A 12,572-nucleotide genomic window follows, 5' to 3' on the forward strand; every position below is an offset into this window, starting at 1 on the left:
CGAGGACAGCTCACGTGATGTAAACAAGGGTCCTTTGAAAACCGGCGCATGTTTTGTATCAGAGCCTAGCTGCGCTAACCCGGTCCCGACAACAGCATTGCCGTCCAAAAATGGTAGTGTGCTAAGTTTCTTTGCTACCGTCATATATTTATTTCATGTAAAGGCTGTGCCTTGCCATCTGGTCGTTGTTATTGTTTGCTTGTTCTGTTGTCTTGCAAGCTCTTTCGGTGTTTTCTATGTACAGAATAATATGTGACGTCTATGGCTCACTTTTTAACATAACTTCTATTCTGCTAACAGAGTGTGAGTAATATGGAACAGTAAAACCCGAAAATTAATAGCTTGAAAACGCACACGTTTGCTATCAAGTTTTACACTTCCAAATACACTCATCGAATCTTGTCTTTGCTTTTGACTTTACCAATGCTTATATACATTATACAGTCTGTATTTTATTTGCTTTTCTTAGTCACTTGTGAATATGATGCGCTGTAAAAAAAAAACTTCAGCATGGGTACATATAAATACAGTACAATACTCTAATTTAAGTATTCTGCTGCTGTTCATTTGCGTGCACACACGCAGGATGCAACATGAGAGCGTAAGGTGCGCACAAACAGTGCTAACCTCCAACTGCACCTCGATCGTAGCCAAGAAGCAGACGAGCATCTCTCAACAACTAGTTAAATTGATTCAGTAATAAGATTCAGTATGTTTGTAACATGCACGATAAAATCACAACGGTAGCAGTGAGCAATGAAATTCTTACTCAGCTTGTCCCTCTCCACTTACAGTATGTAGAGAATTTAAAAGATGAAAAAAAGCTATTTTAAGTAATGAAAATTACTGTACGTACTCGGGCGAGGGGAGGTATAGCAAATGTACATAAGACCAAACAAAAAAAAAAAAATTTTTTTAGTTAGGCAGTAGTAATAGTACAGTAATAGTACAAAATCACAAATCTGTATACAATTGCAAAGATGCAGTCATTTGATTATCCAAGAATTGCACCTTTGCAGAAGTACCAAATTTCTTGGTGTAAATATTCACATGATAATTCAATATCAATATGTATAGCGATTGACACGTGATTGATCAATAGATAATGCCTGATAAAACGTTAGATAGAAAAAAATTAGAAAACAAAGCCGATCACGGCATGGTGCGTGATGTAGGCAGCGCACATCTGCCTCCAAACATGAAAAAGTTAAAGCAACAAAGAAGAAGAAGTTAAACCAACAAAAAAGAAACCACTAAACCAATGAAGAAGAAGAAGCTAACTCAACGGAGCATGCGTGCGGGTCCGAGCATATGAGATGCCGCGACGATTGGCCGGTAAAACACTACGTTCCATCTCACAAAGGCGCAAACCCAAATTAAACCCAATTAAAAACCTAATTCGTTAAACCCAATTCTACCAGTGCTAAGTCTAAGAAAATACCAAAAGAAAGAAAACTCCACACATATGCACAGTTCGACTGCGCTTTGCACTAGACCTGCGCCCGGATCAACAGACTCGCTACCAGCCACCACCTCTTTCTGCCAAGTGCCCACGTGTAAACAATCAAGTGATTGGCGAAGAATGGATTTAAAGCAACATTGGTGTGCCAATATAAAATACACTAGTCAAATAGTTGACTACTTGGTTCAACCCGTCTAGCGCAATGGATGGCTTTTTTTTACACGCACATCCCTGCTGATCTTCAGGCCATCACACTGAAATAAGTGTTGATGTATGACACCTATTGACCCTCTTGTGTTCCTCTACCCCATAGTGTCCAGGTAAATGACTTTATGGAGGAAATGGGTGATACTGCAAACAGATAAGCACTCTGGTACCTGTTGACCACAGACGGGACCTGCTAAATCAGGACCCTATGACATGGTGCTCCATCAATGCTTGCCTCAATGACACCCACAAGGCATTGAGGCCTTATCTGCTATGGCCCCTGCTTAGCATTCACGCTATTCACGCAAACAATGCCACCTCTTCCCGTTCAGTGCATCTGTGACTGACACTGGGTGTTGGTGCACTTGTGTCTGACTTCAGCATCTATCTGACGCTGGGCTGTTTATCCAGTCCAGATCTCCCCACCAAGACACAATAATGGGTGTGTGGCTTCCTAACCACTTCCCATGTTGTTTGTCTAACTGGACTTAATAATGGACCTGCCTCTCCTTTCTGCAAGTTGGTTTCCTCTTCAGAACTATCTATGGTGGAGGTCAGGGCAGAAAAGCTGTCCAACAACAGAACAACCAATGCAGAAGTTCACCCTGCTCGAGACAATCTGAGCATTTACTTGCACGGAAAAAAAAACGTTCAATCAGACTTTTAAAATGTATGTATGTAAACATCCGAATCTGACAGCGTTCAACTTTTTAATAGTTGTATTAACAACACACACAAACATAAACCACATTCCTCTCATGTTTACACCGGATGGAAGAAAACATGTTAAAAACATTTTCTACTGTAAAAATATGTGCATTACAATTTAAAAAAAAATTAAACCGGTAAACACAATATGTTGAACTGTGCCCCTCATTACCCAAATGAAAAGTAGCATTAATAATATTCTAAGTGAGCATTGTCCAATGTCCACAACATTTACAATACTGTATTTCCTGAATCAAATGACTACACTGGGGGGGAAAATCCTTTGATTCCATTGAATTTACTTAATACGGACATGCACATCGGTTGTGCATGTTTAAAATGTGTTAAAATAACATTGAATATTTTTGAAGAGTAGAAAATTACATCGGTTGACCGCAGTCGAATCATTTGCAACCAAAAGTCCCTGTAAGAATGTGCATGCGCAGCAATTAGACAATGTTATGGACATCGTAACCAATGACACATTTCAAGTAATGGCCTGTTTGTTTTCAAACACTAAATGGAAGCAAACAATAAGAACACATATCTTCAGTGTTTGTTGATTGGCATCCAGTAATTACGAGGACCTCTGTCGCATTGTTGAAAAGTTGACACACTCCTGGAATATTGGGCTTTTTTTCCCCCTTTGCTTTCTAGTGTTATCGGAACCAAAATAGCCCATGTAGATCTTTGCGCAAAAAGAAAACAATCGCACACATGTAGTACTTGTACAGTATAGAGCTGTAAAGTTATACCTTAAACCACTTGACTTGTACCAGTTAGCAAGTAAGCAATACGCCACTCTCACTCATTGAAGTCTTTGTGGCTAAATGGGCGAAGATCTCACTGCACCCAGTGTATGTATTGTAAACGAGGACATTTCAGAGTTGTGTGAAAATGTGAATAGAATGAACTATTTCAGTATCCCAATTAATATGTGTGTCAACATACACGTTGAGGAGCAGGAAAATGACATGACACAAGTCACATAAGACCGCTGATTAATTAAAGAACGACTACTGTATTTGTATGTGATACGACACCGAACTGTCAATTGCTCCTGCGTTGGGTTCAGTGTGTGAATAAGCTTTGATTTCCTTTCTCGTACTGTATATTCCATTCAGCATTATCCGAATGATTCAATGAAGGTACATTGTAAAGTACTAAACGTGAAAAAGGTGAAAGCACACTAGACAGCTGCGGCTCACTTATGAGTTAGGAGCAATGGATGAATTAAGTGATATTAGGTGATTTTCCTTTTTTTTTCCCTGTATTTCAATTCAAAGGCCTATAATGCGTTTTTTCAATTTATGTACAATCCCCTTTCATTTGTTCATCATGTAGCTCAGATCTATGAGATTGAACTGATATCAGAGTAGAAGATCTAGGAATCCAATGCCTTCATAATGGTGCCTGTTGAAGCAGGGCCATAATGAAGCTTCTCTCTTAAGCCTCTGTGATCAGCATACCCCTCCTGCCTGCAGTTATTTATGAATGGCAGATTTGGACGAGGCAGCAGCTCAGGTGGGGAGCTGCTGATTATGGCGATACCAGTACCAGAGTCAATGTGAGGAATGTGGTCAGGACTCCCCCATCACTTATGCCTCCAAAACCCCAAAACAGGAGTGCCTGGCATCATAACGCTAGCTCCTTATGTGGTGAAGAGAAGAAAGGGTGGGGCAGGCGCACAGATAGTGGCAATGTTTGATCTGAAGGTCGCCAGCCCCTTACTGGCGATGAGAGATTCTTGGCAGATGAGGCAGGCTCTTATTTAATAACATGAAGGGGAAGCAGACCTTTTTCTCATAATTAGGCCTAATTACACAGTAGGTGTGGACAGACAGCCCAAGAAGAGACAAACTGCCTTTATCCACCGACTTAGACTCAGATTACCCAGAGCTGTCTTATCTGTTAGAGGCAGCAGAAGCTTCAAACCTCCTCAACTGGCTTTTGCCCTTCTCTGACATGTTAATATTTGGCCATCTTTAATGAGATTAGTAGACAGACACTATGACTTACACATTTATTATATTAGTAAATTACTAGTCAGCTGCAAAAAATGGGTATCAATAAAGTAATTACTCAGCCTCTGCTTACATTTCTAGCTGCAAAGTTGCTTCATTATGTATATATATATATATAAAAGAAAAATCTGGCTGAGGTCTTGCAAATAGATGTGAGTGGCATCCTGTTGCCTTTTTGTTTACCTTTGTTCAGCTCCCTGCCAGAGCTGTTTGTATTTGGGTTTGTGGGTGACTGGAGCTGGCACCACAAGAGGCTCATTGTTCAGCGATGCTCAGCAAATGGAAATGCTGACGCCTGGTTAAACAGAAGGAGCAGTCCACCGGGAAGTCATGGCCGGGGAAAGTGGCCATTGTACTCATCTTATGAACATAGTTTAGTTTGGCAGCTCACGGCCCCTGAACAGTGACACCTCCATCGCTGTCCCCTGCTGTTGTGTTTATGGAAAGGGAGCAGGAATTGCCAGTGGAAAGTTGAACAGTAACACCCACCCACCCAATGTCTTTAGACAGTGAAAACAAGCTACTCTGTCCGTCCATGAGTCACAGTTACACACGGCCGTTCTGCAAGGGGGACAATGAATAAAGGCTAATCCACCTGTTATCAGAATGAGCCTCCCCCTGTCACACAGTCACACAGACACAAGACTCTGGCTCGGAATGCAGATTTAACCACCCAATGGCTTAGGCGATAGACCCTCACAAAAACACTGTTGTTGGGTTTTGCCATTTTCTTCATACCACAGTAAAACAGGTTTGTACAGTTGTTGACCGAATCGTTTCGTGTCAGGTTTGCTCAGAAGATTTAGTCAGTGTCCACTCATTTCTGCATTGGAGGAAAAACTATATCTGTAATATATTTCTTTGCATCTGTTTGCCACACCTTAGCTGCTCTATGTGCTGACTGAAGACTTCACGTCACCTTTCGTGGCTTTCAGAATTGGATTGTGGTGAAAAGTTATTTGGAGTAAAACACACTTTATTAAGAAATACTTAATGTTAGAAATCTCATGTTTTATTACTAGTAATTGTTGGCATTTGATAAATTCAGTGAGTTTTGACGTAGTGCTGAGATGTCTCACACTGAGCAGACATTGAACGCTTTTCGAGCGCTAAGCGTTGATAGTGAGTGACTTTTTTTTTCCTCTTTCCTCCTTCGACACAGCTCGTAGTTTGTTCGTGCCAGCAAACTCAGTAGTTGCAGATTGCCCATGTTTCACCACGTTTGTTGTTGTGTGTAAATGTTAAAAAGTGAGTTTAATAATTTAAGTTCGTGTCAGGTAACTGCTGTACATAATAGCCTAGATATGTTCTTGTGAGTGATGTCACGTTGATGAACACTAGTTAGTTATTTTGGCTCGTATGCTAACTATTCTAGTGATGAAACGTGTGAATGTTTATTGTATGTATTGGTTGGCTGATTAATTTCTTAATACAGTGAATTCTAATGTTTAGGAATATTGTTAACAAATGGATATGCATTGGATGATGTTGCTAGGTTATTCTTTGTGTTGTTGCAGACCACAATAAATAGACGTGTCAAGTGGAATATAGGCCTGTGTTTTCTGACAGGATCACCCACATTCATACCTTGCCACTCTAAAATAGGGTCAGCTGGAGACATCATACCAATCATATGATTCTCTCCGTTTTACTTCACATTATGTACAGTTCATACAATCTTGCAGCCCGAGTCAACCAGAAAATTTCTTCCAGTTTGGCAGGAGAAACACAAACGGAAGTGACGTACGAGCTACCTCGCAAAAGTAGCAGTAATGTACTTTATTTGATTTTTTATTCAGTAACTCTGAAGATAAAAACACAACAGCCAGGGGGGTGACAAACATAGACGCAAAGAAATATATTACACATATATCAAGCGTGACATCATCAGCAGGCACAAAGGACCCAATCCAATCTGGACCTTTTAAAAAATTTCAATGAACATTTTATCAGTCCGGCCCTCGGCTTGTCGCACATTTTTTTATTTGGCCCTCCGTCCATTTGACTTTGACACCCCTGACTTAAAGGGACACTTGGATGAGCTTAACATTGGCACTTATATAATAGGTTTGCATGTAAAAATGACATCAGTACTATGATGTACCATACAGTACTATACAGTAAATGCCCACCTCAAAAGACTCTGTAGTGATTTAAGGGCTTTTTTTGTGATTAGGTTTACGACAAATTTCCCCGCCCCTTTTTGGGTCGCGGCTTATGTTTTCGGTCTTAGCTGTCCACGTCACGGGAGGGAGCCAAGTGTGGTAATATTGTTCGCTTTGTCAGTTCTGTTGTCTAAAACGGCGACCGATCGCCACCAAAATGCAAATGCACATTACTACTCTTGTCTACTTCTACTTGTGAAAGTATAAATGTATTCTGCACAATAGTTTGGATTTTATTGATATAAAGCGTAATCTCATCGTGATCATCTCCACAAAATCAAAAATGCTGTGGCGATCACTTCTCCACTTACATAGGCTGAAGCGGACAAGAGCATGAATGCGCACACGAACCCCGACTGGTTTATATTTTGGAAATTTAGCGACCCTAAATTCGTGTCAACTCCCAGGAGGGAGACGGCGGCTTGCAGCGAGCAGCAGGGCATGCAGATTGGAGCAATACACCCCCACCCTCTTCCCTCCCCAGTTAAAGGTAGGGTAACGGGACTTTTAATAGCAACAACTAGCTTCAGGTCGTTAAAACAAAAGGCGTTAGCACAACAACATTAGCTCCTTACTGTCCGTGCAGCGTGTGGAGGTGATCATGAGCCTGTGTCTTCATGTCGCGGGGTTGCCTCCCAAGCAGTCGCGTGCGATGTCCGACACTGCTTGCAGCCGCCAGCAAGCGTCAATGTTCAGCAAACAAAAAGTTCCAGCGAGGAGGCTGACTGCACAGCCAAGTGTGGCCGCATTGGAACGTACCGTTTCGGCTGTTACGTTCCACGGCGTGTTGTCGGTCAAAAAACTGAGGCCATTTCTCATCCAAATAAATGTGCACGTCCACTCATTCGCACTTCAGTCTCTGTAAATATCCTGACTGGTGTTAAATGCCTCGCTCGTCCTAACCGTGATCAGCAAAGAAGCAGTAATTTATTTATTTATTTATTTATTTATTTATTTATTTATTTTTTAAGCAAAGAAGCAGTGTGCGCTCGTCCCAGCATAAATCTATGTATCTCATGCTCTCTTCCACATTTCCTCATTCTCATAAATCAGCCACGGAGAGGTTAATCCTTTTGATATGTTGAAGTGGTCATTAGTAAGGATGTCCACATAAATTTAGGTGCCAATTGATCACCGTTTGTGGACGTTATAAGCAATGAAAGTACATTGATTTCCAATGGAGAGTTTGGAATCGTTCCCTCCAGTGACTCTGACCGAACAAGGATAGAACGGTAGGGGGCGCGGCAATTCTCCTCATTAACGAGGCGCTATTCATGGAGTCACTCATTTCCTAATTTCTCCCAAATTTATTGATAAAATAGAAAAAGACAACTCTTTCCATTTTCCTGATCAAAAAATATCCAAAATGAACTTGTTCGTGAAAACATAGTCATCCCGGCCCCACTATCCCTTTAATGCCTGGATAAAGTGCTTGTGTTGAGGAAAAAAAGCCATTTAAAACTTTGACTAATATGTATATATTTATGATTTGAAGCTTTCTGAATATTGCCAACTCAAATCGTGTCTCAAAATCACATTCCCATGGTATCACTTTGTCCAGTTTATGACTCTCAAAGTGAAATACTGTGTAGGCACTTCTAAATCTTAGTTGCGGAATTTCCATGTTTTTGTCTCTGGTGGGTTGGTCCCCTAGGGTGTGGTTACATGGGGCTTGTTGTTGTTGACAGGTGTGAGTGGTGAATTACTGTCGTGCGTTAACAACCGGTCATTTACTGTGTTGCTAACAACTGACTTGTTTGTGGGCACCTTAAACAGGGACAATCCTTTGGGGAGAGATGTTGGGATGTTTTTGTAAGTAGATGGCAGGTGATGGCACTAACCTCCTCCTCTGTTTTGAGAAGGCCTTTTTTGTTTGACATCGGTGGCTTCCGTCACTCCTCTCTCAAACCATCGGGCCTCCCTGTCCATGATTTTAACATTGTTTTGTGGTGGAGACACACCCACTAGATAGATTGTTACCCTCCCTATTGAGTTGTTTTGTTGTGATTGTTAATATTTATACAGTTTTTATATAGCTATTGTTCAACATATGTCAATATGGCAACTCTACACCAGAAATATAGTTAATTTTTATTCAAGTGTGTCATGTTCACATAAATCTTTTCTTTGACAAAAATGTGAAATTTTAAATGTTTCTGTCAAATATTTACATTTAATTATTAAAAAATAATTACAAAGCCTCTAATTAATAAGATCAGTTTTACTATAGTCCCACCTCTCTTAAATATATCACTGTCATATTAGTCATTTTTAAGTATGGTGTTTTTTGGACTGTAAGTCACTTTTTACATAGTTTGGCTGGTCCTGCGATTTATAATCAGGTGCGACTTCTATATACTGTATTTTCCGGACTATACGTCCCTCCGGAGTACAAGTCGCACCAGCCATAAAATGCATAATAAAGAAGAAAAAAACATACATACAGACGATATCGATGGCTTTGTAACGGAATAGAGGATGGTCATTACCGCTCTATTTTTTTTAATTTTAATTAAAAATAGTGCTTCTCTTCCACTGACACTTTATTTGTACATTTTTGATTGAAACCGTATATAATAATAAACTCGGGCTTGTGTGAAAACCACATGTCTAAACTCTCAAATTTTGGGGAAATTATGTTTCTATCTGCTACAGGGCCTGAGAAACTTCAGGTTTTAGAGTGTGATTCCAGAGACGATCTTAGGCTTTAAAAATATGTTTAGCCAGGCGCTTAAGGCCTTAATGGGTTAACCCTAACTGTTTCTGTGAGCAGCTCATTGTGATTGTTGTGTTGTTGTTTTTTTCAATTTGTAAATGACCCCCAAAACCAACATAAAACTCAATGTCTGCTCAACGGCAGCAGATAAAAAGCTGATGTTTATGTGGCTGGAAGTTCCACTTACACACACGCTTCTTCCAATCACAATTCTAACTGCAGCCGCCTAGATTTCTGATAAACGTGGGAAAAAATATGACAGTATGTACAGTATTTATTGTACTGTTGCACTTACTGGAGCATCTCTTAAATAGAAAAGAAAAAAATGAACAGGAAGAAGCGGAGGTTTTGTCCAACTGGAACTTGTTTGCTGCCATCATAATTTCCAACGTTTAGAAAAACGTCCCAACACAACTAACACACTCTGAGAGTCCATTAATTTTTCTCACACAGCCTGTTACAAAGAGACCCGTGCAGCTTATGCTTGAACTGTTTACATCTGTAATGTCTGATGCACTGGGCTACGGCACTCTTTTTCTTGGTGCACTCTGAATAACACTCGAAAACTGCTACCAGGGCTAATGTCATTTCATAGGACCGTCATTCAGTTTTGTGCACTTTTCTGTGCAAGATGTTCATAAGGCCTTGAAAAAATCTAGATCCTAGAAAATCTACAGGGACAGACTTGCCAGATCCTTACTTCTTAAAGCTAGCTGCTAATTTTATAGCAGAGCCATTTGCATATTTTTAACATTACAGTACTCACTAAAGAAATTCCCCAAATTTGGAAGTCTGCTTTTGTTCTGCCATTACTAAAAGGGGGTCACCCTAGTATTTTAAACAATTATAGACCAATATTGAATTAGGCAAAACCGGCTAAAATCCTTGAATCTCTTGTAAGTGTTGACATTTTTATACACCAATGATATTTTATCATCTCGGCAATCAGGTTTCAGAAAAGGGCATAGCACTGTCACAGCTGTGCTGAAAGTGGTAAGTGATCTTTCTGCAGCACTTGACAAGAAACAACATTGTGCTGCTCTTTTTATTGATTTGTCCAAAGCCTTTGATACAGTCGATCCTGTTGTTTTAACACATAGACTTCTCTGCTATGGGCTCTCAGAAGAAGCTGCCGCTTGGTTTTCAAATTATCTTAGCAGTCGGTCGCAATGCATTAGATATGATGGCGTATGCTCTTGACATTATCTCTTTTCGCAAGGGTGTGCCGCAGGGTTCAGAGCTAGGTCCACTTTTATTTACTATTTATGTGAACAATCGTGATAAATATGTGGCAAATGCAGAACTCCACCTTTATGCGGTTGACACCATTGTGTACTGCTGTGCTACATTACATCTTTTGCACAAGTGGTTAAATATCTGCTAAATATTTTTTTGGTCATCACTGCATCAGCTGAAACTTGTTTTAATGTAGATAAGACCAAACGTATGTTTTTTTTTAAGTAGATCTAGGACCTGGCCACATTTTCATGTTTTCACGACTCTTAAAGGAAAGGAGTTTGAGGTTGTACACTGTTACAAAAATCTACATATCCCTGAGGTTCATTACAAATTGTAAAGCTCTGACTCACCATTGCGAGTTGTACTCTCGGGCTGGCTTTGGCAACCCGCAGGCTCATTCACTGGCGCACCTTAATATATAAGGCAATTCTGCAACCCCCTCCTCCCTATCTTTGTGTTTTTATCAGGAAGAAAAGTACACGGCAGTATTCATTGCCTTCTCAGGGCCTCTTTTTGCTCTCTGTCCCAAATGCCCGAACAGAAATTGGGAGAAAGGCCTTACGGTACTCTGCACCTGCAACTTGGAATCTCCGAGAGAAAGACTTGAAACTCAAGAAACTGGTGTCCTTAAATGTTTTTTTTTTTATATTTAAATAGAAAAACCTGAAAACAGCTTCCATGGACTGTCACTGTTTTAGCTTGGCTGTTAAAACAATTTATTGATGGCTTACTCAAAAATGTTGTGCTCTGTGAATTGTACGTTTTCTCTCTTTTTACGTCTGTAACTTTGTGTATTTTGCTGCTGCCTGTCTTTTCCAGGTCTCTCCTGAAAAAGAGGTTCTTAACCTCAGTGGGACCAGCCTGGTTAAATACATTTCAAATGAAAGAAAAATAACTAACTAACTAACTGAACGGCACATTTGAACAATGCTCTGAGTTTCCGAATCATCCGAGTGAAGCAGTGCATGCTCAGAGAGTATTTCTGAATGCACCCTCGTTTAGGGAACGGGGATTTTGATTGCAAGTCTGAGCTCCTCTGTGCTTGTCTCAGGTTTTGTACAATAAAATAAATGTCCCACAAAAAATGTGATTTATACTCCGAGCGACATATTCATTTTTTCTTCTTCATGATGCATTCTTTTGACTGGTACGACTTACAGTATACTCCAGACTGAAAAATACGGTCAATTTTGTGGCGTCTTATGTGCATGATTTGTAGATTCTCTTTAATTGTTGCTATTAATGTTTTCCAATGTCAACAAGTGCATAAAGTTGTTCATTTTATATTTTTTCTTGTTTGAATGAACTGTATTGTACTGATTTCGGTACAGGCATTTATTTTAGTAATATGGAGATAATACTTGATCCTTCATTTATTTGCATTCTTGTATTTCAGTTTCTGCCACTAGTTAAGCCAAGGCCACAAAAAATACAAAAAAATCATGTTCCCTCCCGTCTGATGAAGTCCCGTATTTTCAGGACTATAAGCCGCTCCGAGTACAAGTCGCACCAGCCATAAAATGCATAATAAAGAAGAAAAAAACATATAAGTCACACTCGAGTATAAGTCGCATTTCTGGAGGAAATTAATTGTGCGCTCAGTACACATAATTCCCACCGAGCTACGATGGTAACATTAAGCTAACATTCACACATGTAGCATACAAGAAAGTTACGGTAAGATAACTTTAAACTCACCAAAACTGTTGTAGATCGATTAAATAAGTCTTTTATTTATCCCCCGTGTAGAATGTTTCCAAGTCTCCAAAAGTATTTATGTATTTGGTCGTAGTTATCTCTTTGTTCTCTTCCCCGCTCTCTGCTCCGTACGTGTGGCTAATGCAAGACCCCAGCCAGTGTCTTAAAGCAACAGTACACTATTTTGTATAGATGTATATTGACAGTCAAATTGTCTTTATCATACTATTTTAATTACTTATTTATCAAAATGTTAGATTTTAACTGTTTAAATTATTCATGAATTTTAATAGCTTTTAGGATTTACTTTATGTTTTTTTATGTGAGTTACAATAAGATGTGAAATGATATAC

General features: G+C 39.7%; 1 protein-coding gene across 1 annotated transcript in view; it reads left to right on the forward strand.

Annotated features, from left to right (window-relative positions):
• The window catches only part of gnb1l (guanine nucleotide binding protein (G protein), beta polypeptide 1-like), a 43,432-nt gene continuing 30,860 nt past the window's right edge, over positions 1-12,572 (forward strand). Inside the window, exon 1 of the mRNA XM_086031080.1 lies at positions 1-113. The gene's annotated coding sequence lies outside the window, so the exon portion shown is untranslated. The remainder of the gene's footprint in view (positions 114-12,572) is intronic.

The sequence above is a fragment of the Filicampus tigris genome, chromosome 5 (genome assembly GCF_054856515.1).
Source record: "Filicampus tigris isolate MCC_2025a chromosome 5, RoL_Ftig_1.0, whole genome shotgun sequence".
Classification (NCBI taxonomy): domain Eukaryota; kingdom Metazoa; phylum Chordata; class Actinopteri; order Syngnathiformes; family Syngnathidae; genus Filicampus; species Filicampus tigris.